The 24,617-nt window shown below is 43.9% G+C and overlaps 1 protein-coding gene across 7 annotated transcripts in view; it reads right to left on the reverse strand.

Moving 5' to 3' along the window:
• The window catches only part of LPP (LIM domain containing preferred translocation partner in lipoma), a 715,450-nt gene that overhangs the window by 378,404 nt on the left and 312,429 nt on the right, over positions 1–24,617 (reverse strand). The window contains exon 1 of one of the 7 annotated variants that reach the window (XM_033958130.1): positions 9,115–9,250. The exons of the other annotated variants lie outside the window; for them this stretch is intronic. The gene's annotated coding sequence lies outside the window, so the exon portion shown is untranslated. Of the gene's footprint in view, positions 1–9,114; positions 9,251–24,617 lie in introns of those variants that run through there. 7 annotated transcript variants of the gene reach the window in all.

The raw sequence follows: 24,617 nt of genomic DNA on the forward strand, positions 1-24,617 counted from the left end.
CGGAATCCCCAAAGAGTAGCAACATTCCATGCTACCGATCCAGGTCAAGCAGTGGCTTCCCCCATGTCTTTCTCAATAACAGACTATGGACTTTTCCTCCAGGAACTTGTTCAAACCCTTCTTAAAACCAGCTACGCTAATCGCTCTTACCACAACCTCTGGCAACACGTTCCAGAGCTTAACTATTCTCTGAGTGAAAAAATATTTCCTCCTATTGCTTTTAAAAGTATTTCCCTGTAACTTAATCCTGATCTAAACCTTACCCTAACACTAGCAGAATTGATGCCCATTATCCTGTCAGTGTACCATTGTAATGTCACTTATTACCAACCTCTATGTTACCCACTGTTTTACAAAGGCCGCTAAGCATTTTACCTTAGTTAAAGGATCTATTAGTTTCTAAAACATTATTAAGTAAAGGCTTATCTTGAAGAAAAATTTCCAATTCAGATGGATCAACAAATACAAACTTATTATTTTCATAAGACAGTAAACATTTGCATAGGCATTTAAGGAAAAAAGTAGCTCCCACAGCCAAGACCTTAGTCCTCCGAAAACTGCGTTTGTTTGGAAACATCTGGAAAAACATTTAATTATTGTCCACAGAACAAAGCCTTCTTCTTAGAAAAATTAAGTTTAAGAATAGCTTGTTTTTCCAATTCAGTTTTAAATGTAAGTAGCAATGTTGCCTTTTTAGCTACATAATTCTTAGATGATTCTAGGAATTGAGAGACAATCAAACTATGAGGAGATACTAATTGATCAATTCCTCCTTCAACAATACCCTTGGAACCCCTGGCGCCAAACTCTGGAATGCGATTCCGTGATGGGAGATTGAACCTTAAGAAAATGTTGAAAACCCAATTATTTGCCAATCCTCTGTTAATGCCTTTTGTGATTCCATCTTTTAGGATGAATTTAAAGAACATTTTGTTAACGTCTTCCTGTGTTTGTCTTGATGAGACATGTTTAGCATTTGTTAATATGTATGCATAGTTATTATGCAGTATATAAATTTTTAAATAAAGAAATATAGTAAAGATTTCTTTTAAATCACTCTATGCTCGCAAATATGAAGGGAAGGTTTATTTTTCACAAAATCTGGAATTCCCGAGGGTTAAACCCCCAAACCCTGCAAATATGAACGCAAAAAGTTATTCACGATTTTTGGGTATTTGCAGGCCGGCTTTGCCCCTAACTCCCGTGAATACGGAGGGAGAAGTGCGGTGAATTGTAGAAAAAAACAGCTCCTTTATTTCTCATTATTAATGAGGCTGCAGCTTATATGTCAGACTTTATCAGATATAATAAGCATTTTGGAATTTAAATGTACATTTCTGTGACAATTTACACTACTGTTTCTAGGAGAAAGCTACAGCTCATCCAGCTAATTAGACAAACTTAACGACCCCTGTGGAGACGTCATGTCTGTTCCATTGCAGCTGAGCATGTAGAAGGAGAAAAAGAACTTCATCGGTCCAAGACATCTCGCATCAGACAAAAAGGAGACTAAAAACAGGATACAGCAAGAAGGGGGATGAAATCGAATATGAAGTTGTCATGGACAGCCAGAATCCTTGTCTGTTGGCTTTGGAGTGTTTAAATGTGGCCGTCGGAAGTGGGCTTCACCTTGCAGAGCTGAAAATGGATTCTTAAACCCAGGTGAGCTGAAGAAAACATCCAGCTTGTCGGCTGCTTGGTACAGACCAAGGTAAAAGCTCTGACACACCGCTTTCGGATTCGACCCGGATGAAGCTTCCAAGGTTATTAGGATCTGTTATCCTGCCAATCACAAAACACATCTAAGTGGCTTAAAGTTAAAATCTCAATCTCGGGGGGGGGGGGATGGGCAGATCTGGACATTACAGAAGTCTATTAGCACAGCAAAGGCCAATGTAAACCAAGAAATACTGCTAGAACTATTATTTATTTTTTTCTAAAGTACTATATATTAAACACGAGAGACGGTCCCTGCTTCAAAGAGCTTACAATCTAATATGACACACATGGGATAAAGGGTGAATCAATATATGTTGCTCATGTAGGGAAATACAAAGGCATGAACAGAGAGGATATGATATTGTGTATTACAAGTTGGAAGGGTTAGGAGCTAAACGTAGCTTTGAAAAAGTTGGCTTTGAGCCTGGATTTGAATACCGGCAGAGATGGAGCCTGACACACTGACTCAGGCAGGTTGCTCCAGGCATGCGATGCAGCAAGGCAGAAGGGGCAGAGTCAGGAGTTGGCAGTAGAGGAGAAGGGTACAGACAAGAGAGATTTCCCCGAAGAACGGAGTTCCCGGGGCATCGGTAAGTTTCTCTAGATCCTAGTGCTATGGACCTCTGAAGATCTCTCTCAATACAGACACCGCAACTAAGAGACTGAGCTATTCCATAAAGGGTGCTCCGGGATGAGCGCAATACAGAATACCATTGGTTGCTGAATCCCACATCTGAACTTGCGCATAAGAACATAAAAACAGACCATTGGGCCATCAAGCCCAGCAGCCCACTCCCACTGTGGTCAATTCAGGACACTAGCACCCAACCAAGACCCAAAGAGTAGCAACATTCCATGCGGAATCTCCAAACAGTAGCAACATTCCATGCGGAATCTCCAAAGAGTAGCAACATTCCCTGCTACCAATCCAGGGCAAGCAGCGGCTTCCCCCATGTCTTAATAACAGACTATAGACTTTTCCTCCAGGAACTTGTCCAAACCTTTCTTAAAACCAGCTATGTTAGTTAACTGCTCTTACCACATCCTCTGGGAATGAGTTCTAGAGCTTAACTATTCTCTGAGTGAAAAAATATTTCCTCCTATTGGTTTTAAAAATATTTTATTAATTTTTCTATACCGGTCTCCCAAGGGAGCCCAGAACAGTTTACATGAGGTACTCAAGCATTTTTCCTATCTGTCCTGGTGTGCTTACAAGCTATCTAATGTACCTGGGGCAATGGGGGGATTAAGTGACTTGCCCAGGGTCACAAGGAGCAGCATGGGTTTGAACCCACAACACCAGGGTGCTGAGGCTGTAGCTTTAACCACTGCACCACACACTCCCTGTAACTTCATTGAGTGTCCCTTAGTCTTTTTTGACAGAGTGAAAAATCGATCCACTTGTACCCGTGCTACTCCACTTAGGATTTTGTCGACTTCAATCCTATCTCCCCTCAGCCGTCTCTTTTCCAAGCTGAAGAGCCCCAACCTCTTTAGTCTTTCCTCATATCCTCTTTATCATCCATGAATCCGGGTGTTAATCCTGGTGCACAAGTTGGGCATGCATTCCCGGTATTCCATAATAATGTGCACAATTTTTCAGAATCCCATTCCGTTTCTAGGTACACACAGATACACTTGGACTCGGGGAGATTCGCGGGGGCAGGGCTGGAGGCGGAATGGGGCGGGACTGGGGCTGAATGGGGTGGGGCCAGGCATCCTCTTTTTTTTCAAACAGGAAATATAAGGGATCAAATGTAAGGTGAGCGGGAAGGAAGGTAAGGAAAAAGAGATCTTAGGGGGCAAGGGGTCTTAGGCTACAAATCAGTTAAATAGATTAGTTTTTAATAATTTTCTGAAGTTTAAGTAGGATGAGGAACGCGAGATAATGTTGCTCAGCCAATCATTTAGATGACCTGCTTGGAAGGCTAGAGTTCTGTTCAGGTATCTTTTGTAACGGCAGGCCTTTAGAGTCGGATGGCTGAAGAGATGAGCTCTGCGATTGGGTCTGGATGGACAATCTAAGGTAAAATGGGGAACCAAGTATAAGGGGGCCGAACCAAGAATGGATTTGAAGCAGAGACAGGCAAACTTGAACAGCACTCTTGCTTCCAGGGGCAGCCAGTGGAGTTTTTGGTAGTAGAGAGTTAGTCCAAAAATCAGTCGAATTGCCGAATTTTGGATAATAGGTAGTAGACTCCAATATAAACCGAGACCCTCATTTTGGGGCCCAAAAGGCTCAGTTTAGATTCAAGTATATTTGGTACCTTCCTTTCTTCAGGTCTTGCTAGGCTAATTATGTTTCTGAATCCTAGGCTTCAAATCAGAAGATGGGAGCTGGAGACTTGCACTCCATCAGCCAAATTCCTGGTAATTCGTAACTTAGGGCTTATCTCCAGTTCTCAACAAACAACAGGTCTCCACTAATAAGAGCAGATTTGCTTCATGAGAATGGATGTCCAAAGTGAACAAATTCCCTTCTGCGCAGTTTCTCTCCCCTCCACCCCCCCCCCCCCCACCTTGAATGACAGACAGGGCAGAGGTGCTCAGTTTACTAAAAGATTCATGTGCCGTTAGAGTAATGACGAGACAGGGAAATGGAAGTGAGTAACAAATGGATACAGAAGCTCACTGATCCGGATCAGGTCTCAGGAAAAGCTGTTAAAACCGAGGGTCGTTCAGCGGTCTGTGTGTGATACATTCAGGGTCTTGGTCCAAGGTCTCATCCATACGTGCCAAGACCTGTATCACAAAAACAATCTTATTAATTCTTACTTAAAATCATGGATTGAAAGGACATAGACGGGAAACCGACCTAAAACCTTTCAATCGCTGCTGCCTGTGCCAGCCCTGCCTCGTTAGTTAATACCTAATCAAATAAATTGTTCCTAAAACAGGGATGGGTGGTACAGTTTCAGTAAATCACTTGAACTGTGTCGGTAGAGGGGGTCTGTGAGACACTCAAGTGTGGGAGCCGGGAAAAAATTGTCCAGCACTGGTCGCCGTACATGAAGAAGGACACGGTACTACTCGAAAGGGTCCAGAGAAGAGCGACTAAGATGGTTAAGGGGCTGGAGGAGTTGCCGTACAGCGAAAGATTAGAGAAACTGGGCCTCTTCTCCCTCGAACAGAGGAGATTGAGAGGGGACATGATCAAAACATTCAAAGTACTGAAAGGGATAGACTTAGTAGATAAGGACAGGTTGTTCACCCTCTCCAAGGTAGAGAGAACGAGAGGGCACTCTCTAAAGTTGAAAGGGGATAGATTCCGTACAAACGTAAAAAAGTTCTTCTTCACCCAGAGAGTGGTAGAAAACTGGAACGCTCTTCCGGAGTCTGTCATAGGGGAAACACCCTCCAGGGATTCAAGACAAAGTAGATAAAGACAGGTTGTTCACCCTCTCCAAGGTAGGGAGAATGAGAGGGCACTCTCTAAAGTTAAAAGGGGACAGATTCCGTACAAACGTAAGGAGGTTCTTCTTCACCCAGAGAGTGATGGAGAGCTGGAATGCTCTTCCAGAGGCTATCATAGGGGAAACACCCTCCAGGGATTCAAGACAAAGTTAGACAAGTTCCTACTGAACCGGAACATATGCAGGTAGGGCTAGTCTCAGGGCACTGGTCTTTGACCTGGGGGGCCACCGAGGGAGCGGACTACTGGGCACGATGGACCACTGGCCTGACCCAGCAGCGGCAATTCTTATATTCTTATGTATCTTAGCAGGTGAAGAAGGAAGAATTCTGTGTGTCTGATCAGAAAGGTGCCTGTATCAGCAGAGGAAAAGATCAATAAAACTTTCTGACATTTATCTGCTTCTCTGATGATAACAGAAGTTTTGGTCTATTTCAAAACCCAACTCAATAATGTAGCGTCTAGAGCAGGGGTTGGCAACGAGGGCCAGAATCCAGTCGGATTTTCAGGATCTCCCCAATGAATATGCAAAACTCAAATTCTTAAAACAAGTTATTAAATATTTAATACAAACAAGTATTATCTGAATCAATTCTGTTTTAATATGGATCTGCATGAGATCTATTTGCATGCACTGCCTCCCATTGTATGCAAATGGATCTCGTGCATATTCATTGGGGAAATCCTGAAAACCCGACTGGATTCCGGCCCTCGTTGCCCACCCCTGATCTAGAAGCAGGTGCTAGTTAAGTGCGTCAAAGGCACCATCAAACTGACAGGAGTTATTCCGTAAGTGCCGAAGAGGGCATAAGTGGCATAGTATGGGTGGGCAGGGGGGCGGACATGTTGGTGGGGCACCGGTGCCCCTTGCCACTCCTCCCCCTCACCATATGCGCGTCCTCTTCCCTTCCCCTGTACCTCTAGCTGTTCACCTCCACGAGCAACTTTTTCAACGTCTTCCTCGCAACCGCATCAGCTACAATTAGGAAGTGACATCAGAGCCGCCGGGGTCACGAGGAACATGTTGAAGTTGGTACTCGCAGCATTGAACAACTAGAGGTACGGGGGGCGCGTGGCAGGGGAGATTGGGGAAGGAGCGGGGATGGAGGTGGGGGCACAAACTGCTCATGTCATGGCACACCCAGCCACCAATTTACACCTGCTATTGTACATGGCATGAGGATGCCTACCGTGCACATGGGCGTGCTGACAACAGCCTTACGCTGGTATCCGTTAATGGAATCTTGGTGTCAAGATGGCATTGGGATGCTTAGACTCAGATGCCTCTTTTGCCTTTATTCAGCCCAAACCAGGAGTGGATTATACGTCACTGGGGGTGAGGGAAGACCGACTGCAAGAGCGTCCAAAGAGAACAAAGGCCTCCGGTGACCAAGTCCTCCCCAATCTTCCCTCATCCCGCGTGATCCTGAAGGTAAAGCAAAAGCCGTCATCACATAACAGCTCTCTGGATACAGAGTTTTAAAAGAAGAACTGGATGGGAAAAGTTAGGCCAAGAAAACAGTATCCCACGTGAAGAATCAGAACAGTGCGAATGCCTAAAGGAAAAAAAATAATAATACAGAGGAAAGTACTTTGTGTTGCGCAGAGAGAAATAAAGGTGACAGGACAATCGCGCGCCAGACACCAGCACGCCGACAATCGAGCGCTGACAATTCGGCTCAAGAAAGAAGCGCACCGCGGGATAACTTAGTTTTAAAGAGCTCCGACGGGGAAGGGGGGGAACCCCCCCACTTTACTGCATACTGTTTGCGCTGCCATTGGGGGGTGGGGGGGGTGCAACCCCCCTACATTATAGAGAAAATGGAACTTTTCCCCCCAAAATCAGAAAAAGTTCTGTTTTCTCTATAATGGAGGGTTCCAACCCCCCCCCCCAATAGCAGCGCAAACACTATGCAGTAAAGTGGGGGGGGGGGGGGTTTAAAACTAAGTTTTCCTGCGGCGCGCTGGTGTCTTGCTCTGAATTGTCTGCCCTCCGTTGTCGGCGCTCTGGTGTCTCACGGGCGACTGACTATGAACCGAAATAAATTCTACACAATCTTTAACATAATCAGAAGATCTCTCCACAGGGTCTGAAAGCCTCACACACAAAGCTCTATTTATAATCCAATCTCAAGTCGGTGAAAGCTTCTGATAGGCTGATACGTTGCTCAGTATAAGTTGTGCCGAAGGTAACAGTTCGGCACAACTGAAAGGCTGTAGTGAAACATTAAAGCCCCTTATGATGGCGAAAGAGTAAATGTCCGCTCTGCAGCCATCGGCCTCTCTGGCTCAGCTGGGCAGAGATGCTAAGAACCCACATGATCCGCACAGCCCGAGTCTGGGTGGGCTACAGTGTACGAGGGGGGGGGGGGCGGCGCGGAAAAGTTCTGAGCCCAACCAAGAAAACAATGACATGGGCTGTAGTTCAATCGATCATCTGAAACAATGTCAAAACAGAGAATTTTGCTTCTGCAAATTGGCACTTAACGAAATAAGATTTCACTCTTTTCAGCTCCCGTGGCAAAGAACGCTCAGAATTTAGGGAAGTTGGTTGGTCGAGCTGAGAACTTTTCAGCACCCCCCCTCATATGGGCAAGCTCCCGCAGGTTACCTGTTTAAGGCCCTGACCTGCCCATTTCCCACAGAAATCGTGCGCATTGGGAGCATCTATTTACAGATCCATTTTCTTCCTGCAGAACTCCTCATTTTTGTTATTTTATCATCGACGCCTAGAATCACACCAGCGCCATTTTCAGGAATGGCTGGTAATAGTGTCCCGTCAGAGATTGCAGAGCCTGAGGAACGCGTAGTGGTATTTTGTTATGATGCCGTGCTCATCTGCCCAACCTCAACGCCTGCTCACTCATTCAACTCAGCCTCCCATGACCCGTAAGAACACGCTGGCTGCTCTGGACACATAGGACTCTCGTAAAGAAATTGGTCATGTCCTATCAATGAATGTGGAGCATCTGAAAATGGTGTCAGGTCAAAAACGCGCCGGGACAAAGGCGCGCGTCGCACAAAATTACTGTTTTTACGGCTCCGACGAGGGGGGGCGATCGCACCGCGTTGTGGGGGCGTTGTGGGAGGTGGGGGGGTTGTAACCCCCCACATTTTACTGAAAACTTCACTTTTTCCCTGTTTTTAGGGAAAAAGTTAAGTTTACAGTAAAATGTGGAGGGTTACAACCCCCCAAACCCCCCACAACGCCGGCGCGATCTCTATTAAGTAAACTGGGGGGGTTCCCCAACAAAACCCCCCGTCGGAGCCCCTAAAAACTGTAATTTTCTTCGGCACGCGCCTCCGTCTTGCGCTCAGTTGTCGGCGCGCGCCTTTGTCTTTCGCCGACTTGTCTATGAACCTCTGAAAACCACCCAAATTGCCAAGATCACAGGGGGGAAGAGGTTTTTCTTTTTCCCTCTTTGTAATTGGTCGTGCTTCATTAAGGGAAAGGCACAGTGGCGTAGCGAGGGCGAGAGGCCCCTCCCTCGCCCTCATCTCCACCCCCCCTCCACACTCCTTCCCTAATCTCTCTGCTGCCCCCGCACGAGCCCCCCTCCCTTCCTCTAGTTGTTCACTGCCGTGAGCAACAAGAGCTTCAACATGCGCCTTGCGACCCTGTCGGCTCTCCCTCTGATGTCACTTCCCGGAAGTGACATCAGTGGGAGAGACGATGGGGTCGCGAGAAACACATTGAACTTGTTGCTCACAGCGGTAAACAACTAGAGATACGGGGAAGGGCACCTGCGTGGCGAGGGGAGGAGTGGGAAGAGGCAGGTGGCGCCCGGGACACACTCCCCCCCTCCCTTTCTACGCCACTGACACTAGGAGTTCAACTTCTCGACCTTCCTTCTACAAAACCTGCCACAGTGAAAAAAACCACTTAGGAAAAGAGAAGAGGGAGCCAAGTGGAATGGAGAAAAGGAGAACGAGTCAAGAGAAATCAGGAAAAGTAAACATTGCTAAGGACCAAATGTACCAACCTTTTCTGGTCTGCCACCACTTAACTGCACAATTCAAGCACTCTGGCTCAGAGATCAGGGACTTGACTTATGTGAACAAAAATAGATCCTTCTAGCTGTCTACCAGAATCTAGGTTTCATTCTCAAAGTCGCACAGATACAAGGGGATGAGGGAGCTGAAGAAACTGCAAGCACACACTGACCACTGGAAGCACTTCCCAGCACAGAGCCCTGAGGAATGCATTGTATGTCTGGTATTCGGCTGTACTGCCTTTCCTCTTCCTCTCTTCTCCGTATATGGAGCTAAAAGCATCGCTCGGTGGGGGTCACAGAGCCTCACTTGTTTCCCTTTGCTGGAAACCCAATGAATTTAGCAAGGAACAGCTTCCTGAGCCCGAAGGCTGTCTCTGCAGCAGGGGCTGGCACTGCTTAGTCACAGGCTAGAACAGATACAGGACTCTTTGGTCTGATGTGGCATACTTGTGTTTAAGGGAGGGTGGGAGAGGCGAAGAAGAGAGCATCCACTGAGATTTCTCCATGAAAAGTCATCACAGTGTTCCCCTCCTACTGGAAGCTCACAAGCCATGCTTGGAATAAAGAAAAACAATATTTTCAACCAACCGCGGCACCAACTTTACTGCAATTGCTATGGGTCTTCCGTTACCCACAAGGAGTGAAATCAGAGTTTTTATAACCCTATAAAGTTAAGCACTGGTATTCACATGCAGAGCCTTCCTTCTTTGGAGGGAGGGAGGGAGAGAGGAGGGAAGGGGGAAATCAGTATCCTTTCACAGAGCTTCACGAGACCCAGCTTCACAGTTGATTCAATGTCCTTGCAGGAAACCATCCCCATGTCATTCTTTAAGGAGCGAGGGAAGAATCAGAGTATGAATGGACACAACCACTGACCCTCAAGTCTTGTGCTGAAGAATGCTGGTGTAGAAGGACCGAGATTGAGATGGACACTAAAGAATGACACGGGATGGTTTCCAGCCACTGACCATTAGGCCTTGCATTGAAGAATGCTGGTGTAGAAGGACCGAGATTGAGATGGACACTAAAGAATGACACGGGATGGTTTCCAGCCACTGACCATCAGGCCTTGCATTGAAGAATGCTGATGTAGAAGGACCGAGATTGAGATGGACACTAAAGAATGACACGGGATGGTTTCCAGCCACTGACCATCAGGCCTTGCATTGAAGAATGCTGATGTACAAAGACCGAGATTGAGATGGACACTAAAGAATGAAACGGGATGGTTTCCCATGGTTATCCACGGGGACAGAGACGGTGACAAATTCTGTCACCATGTCATTCTCTAATGCCCCCCCAATACACACCTCCCCTCAATTTTACTATGGGAAAACCTATGGAATGGACATGTGCACAGAGATGGGGATAAAGGAGATCTTGTGGGTGCCCCACGGGGATGGAATGGAAGTTTATGGGGATAGGAGGGAATGGGGACCAGATTATGGCCCTGTGCACCACACTAACATCTCAGCTAAAAAAATAAACATAGAAAAGAAATTCTAAAAATCTTGCATATTTAACTATGTAATGCCGAATGTTTTGTGTTAGATTTTAACAAGATACAGGATTCGATTTATGTTTTCTTTGAATTTACTAATCTTTTAAATGCAGCTTGGGTATGGATGGTGAGGGGATGATCCATATATGATGGGGGATGAAAAAGAATTGACTGGGGATGGTTGGGGACCTTACGGGTCAGATTCTGCAAACGGTGCCTATATCAGGCAGCACCTACAAAAACTGCACCATCTGTGTGTCAGGATAACATAGTAACATAGATGACGGCAGATAAAGGCTCGAATGGTCCATCCAGTCTGCCCAACCTGATTCAGTTTAAATTTTTTAATTTGTTCTTCTTAGCTATTTCTGGGCAAGAATCCAAAGCTCTACCCGATACTGTGCTTGGGTTCAACTGCCGAAATCTCTGTTAAGATTTACTCCTGCCCATCTACACCCTCCCAGCCATTGAAGCCCTCCCCAGCTCATCCTCTACCAAACGGCCATATACAGACACAGACCGTGCAAGTCTGCCCAGCACTGGCCTTAGTTCAATATTTAATATTATTTTCTGATTCTAAATCTTCTGTGTTCATCCCACGCTTCTTTGAACTCAGTCACAGTTTTACTCTCCACCACCTCTCTCGGGAGCGCATTCCAGGCATCCACCACCTCTCCGTAAAGTAGAATTTCCTAACATTCCCCCTGAATCTACCACCCCTCAACCTCAAATTATGTCCTCTGGTTTTACCATTTTCCATTCTCTGGAAAAGATTTTGTTCTACATTAATACCCTTTAAGTATTTGAACGTCTGAATCATATCCCCCCTGTCCCTCCTTTCCTCTAGGGCAGGGGTGTCCAATGTCGGTCCTCGAGGGCCGCAGTCCAGTCAGATTTTCAGGATTTCCCCAATGAATATACATGAGGTCTATTTGCATGCACTGCTTTCATTGTATGCTAATAGATCTCATGCATATTCATTGGGGAAATCCTGAAAACCCGACTGGATTGCGGCCCTCAAGGACCGACATTGGACACCCCTGCTCTAGGGTATATATATTTAGGGCTTCCAGTCTCTCCTCATACGTCTTCTGGTGCAAGCCTCCTTTCATTTTCATCGCCCTCCTCTGGACCACTTCAAGTCTTCTTACGTTCTTCGCCAGATACGGTCTCCAAAAGTGTCACTTACACTTAGGCGCCATTTACAGACTTATGACTACTGGCACCTAAGAAAAAACATATGCGTCGGTAACACAACTCAGAGGAGACAGCTGGCCAGTCCCTACTAGGAACACAATAGGATAAACACAGTAGGGATACCCAGAATTGTAGAGGATATGATAGATAAAGCACAGATAACAAGATTGATCAGGAAGTCAGTATTTCCAATTGAACAAAGAACACGATACTGAAACAAAGAAATGGCAGTACTAGGAATACAGTACACGATACTAATATATGTGTATATATAAGCAGGTAGATCAATTATGGTATAAATAGGCACAAAGAAGTAGGATAATTGATTATAGTTTAATTATATCAGTATGGAAAACCATAAAGCAAAAATGGAAAAAGAAAGTGGAACCGATATCTTGTTATGCAGTTTATTTCAAAAATATACAATGACACGAATTACACAGTATAATAGTGTCATTGCATATTTTATCGTGTTATCTCTGCACCATTTTAAAATAAACTGCATAACAAGATATGGGTTCCACTTTCTTTTTCCATTTTTGCTTTGCGTTTTGTTCTTGTGGAACTTTTTTGTGTTTTCCTAGTATGGAAAACCATCCCAGAAAACGCTACCTCGGTATTGTAACACCATTATAGAAGCTCGTGTAAGCCACTCTGAATTGGCTCCCTAGTCATTAGTAGCAATATAGAAGCTTTCAGAAAAAAAATAAACAATAATGTAGGCCAGGGTTTTAAAAGCCTACATTACCAGCACCTACGTTTGAAGGAGAGTCGGCACCTAAGATCACCTCTGCCCCCTAATCTCGCCTACTTTGAATTTAGGCGCCATGCTTAGGCCCGATTCCGGCACCTCTTTTGAAGGCGCCCCCCAGTAACTACTTTTTTTAATGAGCTTTTAATTGTTTTTTTTAACAGCATGGTCAATTAGCGTGCCAATTAAAACAATTAAATTAGGTGATAGTGAAGAAATCAAAACATTCCTATTCAAAAAACACGTCCTTACTTACTAATCTCTCCCCAATCACACATGCTCTCCCCCCTATGAATAACACTTTAATCAACTCCTCGAACCACACCTACCAAAATGATTCAGATCCCTACTTAAGCATCTACCACCTGTATCCAATACCTCTACTCCCTCAATGTTAGATAACTTTCTTCTTTTACCCGATTATACTGTTATTCCCCTCTGTATCCTGTAATTACCTTCAATGTTAGGTAACTCTCTTCGGTTACCCGAATTTAATATTATTCCCCACTGTATCCTGTAATTACCTGAATCTTGCTATGTAACTCTCTTGGATAAATTCCTGATATCTTTAAATTTGTTCCTATAAGTTCATTCTTCAATGAGTATTTCGTAAGTGAGCGGGATTGATCAAGCAGAGGTATCACAGAACCATCATTGAACTTTGAACTTTGAATTTTGAACCTCATCCCGTTCTGAAATGGCTGAGCTAAGTACTTTTTATTGATTTTTACTGGTTTCTACTTTGCATCACGTTTCTTAGATTTTCCATTGATAGACACATTGAATTTTTGGTACACAGATTGAGGACATTGTATATTTTCACTTATTTGTTTTTGAATGTTTTTGATGATTTTGAGTCATTATTTTTTGTATTATGATTTTTTCATATAATTATTCACATTTTGGTGTTTTTGCATATGAGGTTTCAGGGAGATATTCTTTTCAATGATTTTTTCTTCAGAAGTCCATGCTTGGGGAAGGTAATGTTTTCACTCCTTTATTATTTATTATTATTTTTCATTTTTTGACACGCTTCAAAAGAATAAAATGATGTACTGGGCACGGTTTATTTAGATTTATTTCTAAGTGCATGTCACTGTATAAGCATTGCCCGGGGCCATTGGTTGAAACGAGGGCACAGGGCCCGTACTGATTGTTTCTTTTGATTTGTCTGATTGATTGCAATTTTTTATTTATAGTTTTTTTAAGGTTTACATATTCATATATATTTTTTTTCTTCATTTTTGGTATTATTCCCAGGGACATTACTGAAGATAACATCATTTATAATACCAATTCTTTAATAGTCGTATCTTTAAATTTGTAACATTCTACCTTAACATGTAATGATAGTAGAGTGCCTGCTTCCGCCTAACTTACAGCGCTCTTTCTAGAATCCGTGCTCTTCCTTCCGGTAGCCCCTCTGCCACTGTCATGCTGTCAAGACAACGAAAAAGCACCTACAGAGAGGGACACCACTCCTTCTGTTCTCTCTCTCCTCTGGCCTACTGCCCTGCTTCTTTATTTCCCTCCAGATTCAGGAAACTTTACTGGCATAACAAAATTTGTTTGCGTTGCTAATGTAATTGATAACGCGGTTAAAATGCGAAAACAAAAAAAAATGCATAACGGTGTTAATAGCAGCAATTGAAATTGCATGGTTTTTGGTACGTACAAGTCTCAGGTTTTGGTGCTAGTGGTTATGCCTGGTCGCAACCTAAGAGAATATGCTCGGCTCTCTTAGCCAGTGCCCCGCAGAGGACGGCTTCAAGCAGCCTCACAGATCAGGAAGGAGGGAGTGGAAATGGACACGACAAAGCAGTGGTTAGAGCTATAACCTCAGCACCCAGAAGGGGTGGGTTCAAATCCCGCACTGCTCTCTGGGCAAGTCACTTAATCCCCCCATTGCCCCAGATACATTAGAGAGGTTATGAGCTCACCGGGAAAAATCATGTAAACCATTCTGACCTCCCTGGGAGAACTGTATAGGAAACTGAATAAATAAACAGGGTGAAAAGTTTCAGCCTCTGGGAACCAGAGCTGGTATTGTGACGTCACAATGCCTCATTCCACCAATAAGAGCCAACCTCATCAGTGATGTCACAATGGCTGGATTGCTCTACACTTGGACCACTTTTGCTACATCTTGATTTCTAGAGTGGTGCAGTGGTTAAAGCTCCAGCCTCAGCACCCCGAGGTTGTGAGTTCAAATTCTGCACTGCTCCATGTGACCCTGGGCAAGTCACTTAATCCCCATTGCCCCAGGTACATTAGACAGAGTGGGAGCCCACCAGGACAGTTAGGGGAAAATGCTTGAAATCCTGAATAATTTGTAATCCGCACAGAATTTTGGATATGCGGAATATAAATTATTATTATTTTTTTTAAATCTAGAACCTGCTGTCATTTCCTGGAACCAGCAAATCCATTGCCTGTACCTGCTGGTTGAACATTTCATAACACCCTGAAATAATTAATTACCCAACCCCCCTTTTTACAAAGCTGCTTTAGGCTTTTTTACTGACAGCCGCAGTAGTATTAGCGTCAACGCTCATAGCATTCCTATGAGCGTCACAGCTAATAGTGATAAAAAAGCTTAATGCAGCTTTGTATAAAGGGGGGGGGATAAGTATATCCTAATTTAAAAAATAAACATAGAAACATGATGGCAGATAGAGGCCAAATGGCCCATCCAGTCTGCCCATCCACAGTAAGCATTATCTCTTCCTCTCTCCAAGAGATCCCACGTGCCTATCCCAGGCCTTCTTGACACAGTCTCTGTCTCCACCAGCTCTACCGGAAGACTGTTCCACGCATCTACCACCCTTTCCGTAACTTCATCCTACCACCCTCTTAACTTCAGCCTATGCCCTCTCATTGCAGAGTTTCCTTTCAAATGAAAGAGACTTGACTCATGCGCATTTACGCCACATAGGTATTCAAACATCTCTATCGTATCTCCCCTCTCACGCCTTTCCTCTAAAGTATATATACTGAGATCTTTAAGTCTATCCCCATACGCCTTATCACGAAGACCACACACCATTTTAGAAGCCTTCCTCTGGACCGACTCCATCCTTTTTTATATCTTTTTGAATTGTACACAATATTCTAAATGAGGTGTCACCAGAGTCTTATACAGACGCATCAATACCTCCTTTTTCCTACTGGCCATACCTCTCCCTATGCTCCCAAGCATCCTTCTAGCTTTCACCATCACCTTTTCAACCTGTTTGGCCACCTTAAGATCATCACATACAATCCCACCCAAGTCCCGCTCTTCCATTGTGCACATAAGTTCTTCACCCCCTAAACTGTAGCGTTCCCTTGGGCTTTTGCAACCCAAATGCATGACCTTGCATTTCTTAGCATTACATTTTAGCTGCCACATTTCAAGCTTGGCCAGGTCTTCATGTTATTCACACCATCCGGCGTGTTTACTCTATTGCAGATTTTGGTACCATCCACAAAGAGGCAAATCTTACCCGACAACCCTTCAGCAATATCGTTTATAAAAATGTTAAAAAGAACAGGCCCAAGAGCAGAACCTTCAGGCACACCACTGGTAACATCCCTTCCTTAGACCGATCTCCATTGACCACTACCCTCTGTCGCCTTCCACTCAACCAGTTCTTGATCCAGCCTTTCACTTTGGGGCCCATCCCGAGGGCACTTAGTTTATTTATTAGACATCTGGGTGGAACACTGTCAAAGGCTTTGCTAAAATCTAAATACACCACGTCTAGTGCACTCCCTCCATCCAATTCTCTGTTCACCCAGTGAAAGAAATTGATCCGATTTGTCTGACAAGACCCACCTCTAGTGAAACCATGTTGCCTTCAGTCCTGTAATCCACCGGATTCCAGAAACATCACTATTCTCTATTAAAAACATCTCCAGGGTCAATTTCAGATGGGTTACGAGTTCACATTCAGCATGCAAAATGCAGCTTTACAAGTACACACTGCATCTGTCATTCAGGATATACCTCTGGTTTGGGATCTGCCCGATTCCTCCTTTGAGCTCACTAATCCAAGTCTCCTTCCCTTCTTCCTCAATGTGCAGCCTTTCAGTTTCACACAACTTCTTTCTAATGATTTGCTAGAAGAAAGGATGACGGGAAAACTCCTCCCTCCTAGGCATGTTTTACTTGTCTGAACTTCACCCTCTGGGCAGTAGCCAAAACGGAGGTCTGATGTGAGGAAACCCAACAGTGATCTGACAAATATCCTTAGCCACAAGTCACAGGGCAACTGTTCAGTCATGAATGCGTTGCGATGAAGATATTATTTGTTTATTAACAGAACAGAAAGGTTGTGTGTCTTCAAATTTTCCAATTTTATTTTTTTTTATATTTTTGTGAGACTGGCTCCAAGAACGCCATTAATATCACCTGCGTTTTCTGCTGCCAGCCAGTCCGAACAGTCTACAATACTTTATGGGGTTACAGAAAGGAGGCAGAGGATTTCTAGTTTACTCACTGATGGAGGAAATGGATCCAAATGGGTTCATTTTGGGCATCCCGTGAGACTAATGAACCTCACTTCTGTTTTAAAATATCTTTATTCATTTTTACATCTTACAACAAGTGTATCAATAATTGACAATAGAGATTAAGTACATCATAAGAACATAAGAAGCGCCATCTCCGGAACAGACCCTAGGTCCATCAAGTCCGGCGATCCGCACACACGGAGGCCCCACCAGGTGCACCCTGGCATAGTTTTGGTCCCCATATCGCTCCAAGCTTCTCGTAAAGAGAAGTGCATCTAGCCTACCCCTACCCATGTCACTTCATGCCACTCATAAGGAGATGTACATCTAACTTACCCTTAAATCCTAGAATGGTGGATTCCGCAATTTCCTCCTCTGGGAGAGCATTCCAGGTGTCCACCACTCGTTGTGTGAAGCAGAACTTCCTGATATTTGTCTTGAACTTGTCCCCCCTTAGCTTCAGCCCATGTCCTCTTGTCCGTGCCACATTGGACATTGTAAATAACGTTTTTTTCTGCTCTATTTTGTCGATTCCTTTCAGTATTTTGAATGTCTCGATCATATCCCCTCGTAGTCTCCTTTTCTCACTTGAATTTCTATCATATTTAACATTAATATATTAAATTTAACCCTTTCCCTCCCACCCCAATCATAACATATGCAAACAAATATATCCTATAAAATATTCTTTCCTACTGATCCAAACATTTAATAAAATTCAGAATTCCCCCCTCCTACCCTTCACTTGTATTATACATATAATGGAAAATGGTATCTATTCTTTACAATAATTTGTCAATGGCCCCCAGATCTCTTTAAATTTCTTATAATTTCCTTTTTGTACGGCTATTGTTCTCACTTCTAATCCAGGGTCTCTCAAATTCACTGCTAACGCTCGCCGTGGTCCTTCTTTCTGCAGTTCATAAGAGATTGAACAAATAGGCAGCTTATTCAGGTGTGCTTGAGCATCCTTTTTAATCAAGCCTTCCACACCCAATATGATGGAATATTCTGCATCTTTCTACGAAGATTTGTTTTTTGTAATGACAATGACCAACCTTGATGGATTTCATGCATTCCTATACTTGGTAAATAACAAAAAAAAATAGTACCAGCAGAGCATGACAGGATGAGATCTTTAAATGAACCATCAGAAAGCACAGTTATTTACTATAAAAGGTGTTATCCGGGGACAGCAGGCAGATATTCTCATATGTGGGTGACGTCATCCGCAGAGCCCGGCATGGATTGTGCGAAAAGTGTATTGTCACTTTAAACTTCTTAAGAAGATTTGAGACTGCCCGCACCACGCATATGTGAATGCCTTCCCGCCTGACGTCGTGGTCTTGGTAATGAGAGTTCAGCGTTGATGATATAAGAGAAGTTGGCCTTCGAAGGGTTGGGGAGGTGGCTGAGATGGAGGGAATTGCTGCTATGCTCTATAGAAACATGTCAAAAAGATTATTGATTTCTGTGGAGCAGAAGACTGAGGTTTCTGAGACTTCTGCAATTTTTGCCTCTTCTGTGGTGGGGGTTTGGATGAGGTTGCTGGATAACACCCCTTATACGAAGAGGAAGTAGGTCTCCAGGAAGATTTATATGGCTGAGTCTTAGACTTAGACCCCGTTAAGGTGGTCCAGCTCTGTTCATGTTGAGTAGGTCTTTGCGTGACATTCTTGACTTTGTCCCCAAATAGCTCTTCACCTAGACAGGGAATACTTGCTAAACGATCTTGAACATTTATATTTACTGTATATCAGAGATTCGCAGCCATGCAAGACATCTCATAGCAATAGGCATAGCCGATGCTCTAGATGTCACATGAAATGCATCAAAAGCTGATCTTGCCATAAATTTTCTGGTTTGAAGTAAGCTATGAGTATTTTCCTGGAACTCTGGAAGTTGTTCAGATGGAATGTATTATTCAAAATTAGCCAACTTCTTTATAAGTTGTTTAAGATAGAATGACAAAGAAATTATAGCTGAGAACTCTACTGGTCAACATAGAGTTCTGGAAGAGGTGGCACCCAAACTTATACATGGTGCGGCCTTCACGTCCTGGTGGTGCAGTAGCATGTACTCTTGTACTGAAGGACTGATGCTGCAATTGTGGCTTATCAAAGCTGGGACAAGATTGTATTCTGTACAGAGTCCATTTTTCTTGGAGCTATGGGAAGAGTGAGAGGAGGCTACAGTTTTTAAACATAGCTTCCTTGAGTAGAGTGTGAAGAGGCAATTTTAGAAGCTCTTTAGGAGGCTCATCAAAATCTAATGCCTCAAGGAGTTCTGCTCCCGGCTCAACATCTGACTCCAGTTTAACAGGCAAGCTTTCTCCATCTGCTTGATAAATTTAGGGAAAGATAGCCCTTCTGGAGGAGATCTGTATCTTGGCGGAGTAGGAGATGGATCTGATGGGATGCCATATGACTCTGGAGCAGATAACGTGGGTTCAAGATCAGTATCAGTATTTTGTACAGATAGATCGGAATCAACGTCATCAACTCCAGGAGATTCTCTGTTGGATGGAGAAGATGAATGCTTCCTGGTCTGAGGAGTGCAATGACTGTGAGAGCGTCAAGAAGAGCTCCTTCGATGACGTTGGTACCGGTCAGATGAAGATGAAGATCGATGTTGAGAATGTGTAGATCTTGACTTATGTCAAGGCGAATGTGAATCAGTTCCATAAAATGTTCTCTTAGATTAAGAAGGGCAAGAATCGGTACAGCAAGATCTCAATGTCCATCGATGTTTAGATGGAGAGCTGGATTCAGTACTGTGGGGCCTTGATGTGCAATGCTCAGGCTGGGCCAATACCAATGGAGTCGATGCATGCACTGGTGCTGCATGTAGCTTAAATAGACCAGCAAGCTCCCTTTGGAAAAACTCCTTAAGTTGGTCCTGGAAGGACTGCACCATTACCATTACCATTACCATTGGTTCAACAACCGGTACCATCGGTGCTGCAGGGTGTCAAGGAGTGGGTGACCTCGATGAGGAAGCACAGCCTGCATAGAAGGAGCTCAATGATGGTGTCGACACTTGGCATGCATCGAGGGACTCGATGCTGAAGGTACCTGCGATGCTGGATGTGAAGAGGACAGCTTCTTAGCAGATTTACCCAAAGCAGGAACAGAGTCCCAAGTTGAAGGAAACTTTGACGCCAGTACTATGGCAATGATTTGTCACTGAAGGCCATGGCCAGTTCAAACAGCTTCTCTTGCTGGATGTGTCGAGCCTTAAGAAAGCATTTTTGTAAGGTAGAACAGCGGATACAAGTGTCTACATGGTGCTCCAGCCCCAGACACTGAATGCACCAGTTGTGTAGGTCAGAGATGGAGATAGGCCACTAGCAACGAATGCACTATTTGAACCCACTAGAAGGCCTTGACATTAGAGGAAAAATCTTGGTGGCAAAGTCAAAAAACATAATGGTTGCAAACCAAGACGTCAACCACATGTGAGTTTCAGAGGTCTTAGTTTATTTAAGTTTAGATTAAACGCTTATCCAAAGGTACAAAGCGTTGTACAAAGTATTTAAAAATAGCTGGGAGACGAACGTTTTTAAATTATTGGACATACACGAATTAAGCAAACATGCTTATTACTTGAAAAGAGGGAAGAACAACAATTTTATAGAAAGAATACATAAAAAGAAAATACAATAGGAAAAGGGAAAAGTTAAAAATTGCTGAAGTAAATATGTGTAGAAAAGTCAGTTTTAGGCATCTTTAAAAAGCAAGAATTTTAGGCTGCCTGCTTGTCTAAGGATAAAAATGAATCCACTTGGAAAATTAAACAACTTTGGGAATTTTAGGCCCCATTTTCAATCAGAATGAGGCTGTTCTGAAAAACCCGATTGTTGTTTAAGGTGCAGATGAGAGATTTCATACCGTTAATCAAAGAAGTTAAACGGAAAAAACTATACGATGGCCTCCTCGCCACTCAAGCAGCAAAAATAGACAACCAAATCGCCAACCTTCTGATAACGACCCCAGATTACAAAAACTTTCAGAAAAGAAATAAAGACTATACTTTTCAAAAAATCCCTGAAAAAGTCCTAACCTCTCAAGCTTCCTTCTTTCATCCCTCTAACCCCCCCGAACCTCCAAATCAACCTGCTCTACTCTTTTTTCCCCCCAAAAGGACCAGAAATCTTTTTGTAAAACACTCTCTTTAACTCTTTTGTAATCCGCCTTGAACCGCAAGGTAATGGTGGAATAGAAATCCCGAATGTAATACCTGCCAGTTATCTCTCTGTTTGGGATTAAACATTTCTGTGTGTGTTATCACAGCACAGGTCAGTTTCAGCTGGAAGCATGGCCTGTAAGTCTTAGGAATATATCAATAAAAAAAGCCTGGCCAACCACATTGCTGGTGTTTCATAATCCACATCACTTTCTAATACAGCAAAAGCATAACCACACATCAACTGTGCTTCACACTTTAAGAGAAGCCAAATACACAGCTAGAAGCAAACGCACCTTATGGCACTGAGAACTTGGGGAATTTTTCACAAACTAGTTTAGATTTTGCCTCCTCCGGGGTGTACAGAACAGTAGAGAATCACCTCCTGAACTAGAAATGCAGAACCTCCATTCATCAGACCTTGTCAATCCAACAACAGTTAATGGTCTCCTTCTTGCAAGAAGTCTTAGCTGCATCAGTCACCAGAAGAACGGTCTGATAAAGATTGAAATGTGACTTCTCTGTTAAGCACTTAAGAACATAAGAAGTTGCCTCCGCTGGGGCAGACCAGAGGTCCATCTTGCCCAGCAGTCCGCTCCCGCGGCGGCCCATCAGGCCTATTGCCTGAACAGTGGTCCAGACTAACTTTGTAACTGCCTCTAATCCTCTAACCCTACCTCTACTCCTATCTATACCCCTCAATCCCTTTGTCCTCCAGGTACCTATCCAAACCTTCTTTGAATCCCTGTTAATCACATCTTCCGGCAGCGCGTTCCATGTATCCACCACCCTCTGGGTGAAAAAGAACTTCCTGGCGTTTGTTCTAAACCTTTCCTCTTTCAATTTCTCTGAGTGCCCCCTTGTACTTGTGGTTCCCCTTAATTTGAAAAGTCTGTCCCTGTCTACTCTTTCTATGCCCTTCATGATCTTGAAGGTTTCTATCATGTCTCCTCTAAGTCTCCGCTTTTCCAGGGAGAAAAGCCCCAGCTTTTTCAGTCTGTCCGTATATGAGAGGTCCTCCATACCCTTTATTAGCTTAGTTGCTCTTCTCTGGACTCTCTCAAGTATCGCCATGTCCTTCTTGAGGTACGGTGACCAGTACTGGACACAGTAGTCCAGGTGCGGGCGCACCATAGCACGATACAGTGGCAGGATGACTTCCTTCGTCCTGGTCGTGATACCCTTCTTAATGATACCCAACATTTTGTTTGCTTTCCTTGAGGCTGTGGCGCACTGCGCCGACGCCTTCAAGGTTGTGTCTACCATCACCCCTAGCGGTGATCCCCCCATTTTGTAAGTGAACATCGGGTTCTTTTTCCCTACATGCACTTGTGTTAAGAACATAAGAATTGTCGCTGCTGGGTCAGACCAGTGGTCCATCGTGCCCAGCAGTCCGCTCACGTGGCGGACCCTAGGTCAAAGACCTGCGCCCTAATTGCATACATTCTGGTTCAGCAGGAACTTGTCTAACTTTGTCCTGAATCTCTGGAGGGTGTTTCCCCCTATGACAGCCTCCAGAAGAGCGTTCCAGTTTTCTACCACTCTCTGGGTAAAGAAGAACGTCCTTATGTTTGTACGGAATCTATTCCCTTTCAGTTTTAGAGAGTGCCCCTCTTAGAAGAGAATTTCCCTCCATCTTTAGATCTCCTAAGTCAGAACATATCCTTCCTTGTCTTTCTGCAGTACAATATTTTTTCCAAGCACAGGTGCAATTGCTGACTCTTCCATCCTAGAGGGCTGAATAACTTGACGCCGACTCTGGCTTTGAAGCGCCTAGGGAGGGCTTAGGAACACAGTTATTTGGAGAAAATGCTATTTATCTTTCTCCTAAATCTATGGCAACTTGATGAAAAGTTAAGGTTATTCCAGCCACATTATTCTGCTCTGTTCAAAAATAAAATTTCTGCAGCCTGGACCAAAGGAGCGCAAATCCAGATAAGAGTTATTAGCAAGAAAACAATGTTTTCGGGAGGAAAGCTGGGATCGGTGCCTCTCACATTCCCTCAGGGGACAGGATCAGTTATCCCTGCGAGGAAGCAGATGACACAAGCGGTCTCCCTAGCACAAATTCCCATGCTCAGCATGTTCATATCAGCAGCAAAGAGAAACAGAACAGTTTGATGACTTAATAAATCCTGGAACTATCACAGTGGAAAGAGAACATGGTATAGGGAAAACAGCAGGTTAATTGGGTATTTAATGCCTAATTTCCATGATTCATGTCATTCCTTTCAGTGTAAATTAGCAGGTTCTGTTCAAGAGGTTGGTCTCAATCTCTAGTGCCCTGGCAAATCTCACTAGTATTTATCAGGGATGATAAGAGTCTGAAATGCAGGTTTGGCTGTGAATTACATTGTCTGAATCCACTCCAACCTCTTTAAAACCTAGATTCATACCAGGATCTATTACAAAGCTTGCAAAATAAAGTAGTGGAGCAAAAGAGCATAGAACAATGCTGGCAGATTAAACCACAGAAACTGCAAGCCAGGTTACATTCATGATTTGTAGCAATTACACAAGCAACCAGCAGGAGAACCTGAAAAATGGAAATCAATCAAGCCCAGGAAAGGACTCAGGGCACACCCAGCCAGTCAGATTTTGAATAAGCCTGAGATATGTTCTCTCAGGGTTTCCGCAGCTGGCATCATGCTGGTTGCCGGTTTCTGGGTCTCGGGGGAGAATGTGGTGCACTGGCTAAAACTACAGACTCAGCATCCTGAGGTTGTGGGTTCAAATCTATGTTACTCCTTGTGACCCTGGCTGGACAAGTCACTTCATCCCCTATTGCCCCAGGTACATTAGAGAGATTGTGAGCCCACACAGACAGATGGGGGAAAATGCTTGAGTACCTGAATAAATTCATGAAAACCATTCTGAGCTCCTCTGGGAGAACAGTATAGAGAACTGAATAAATAAATAGTGTGAAGAGTTTCTGTCTCTGGTAACCAGAGCTGGTATTGTGACGTCATAAAGCCTCATTCCACCAATAAGAGCCAACCTCGCCAGTGATGTCACAATAGCTTGATTGTTTTGTACTTGGCTCACTTTTACTACATTTTGATTTCTAGAGTGTTGCAGTGGTTAAAGCTACAGCCTCAGCACCCTGAGGTTATGGGTTCAAATCCACACTGCTCCTTGTGACCCTGGGCAAGTCACTTAATCCCCTCATTGCCCCAGGTACATTAGACAGATTGTGAGCGCAGAGAAAAATGCCTGAGTACCTGAATAAATTCATGTAAACCATTCTGAGCTCCTCTGGGAGAACAGTTTAGAAAATTGAATAAATAAATAGTGTGAAGAGTTTCTGTCTCTGGTAACCAGAGCTGGTATTGTGACGTCATAAAGCCTCATTCCACCAATAAG

Source organism: Geotrypetes seraphini, chromosome 9 (genome assembly GCF_902459505.1).
Source record: "Geotrypetes seraphini chromosome 9, aGeoSer1.1, whole genome shotgun sequence".
NCBI classification, from domain to species: domain Eukaryota; kingdom Metazoa; phylum Chordata; class Amphibia; order Gymnophiona; family Dermophiidae; genus Geotrypetes; species Geotrypetes seraphini.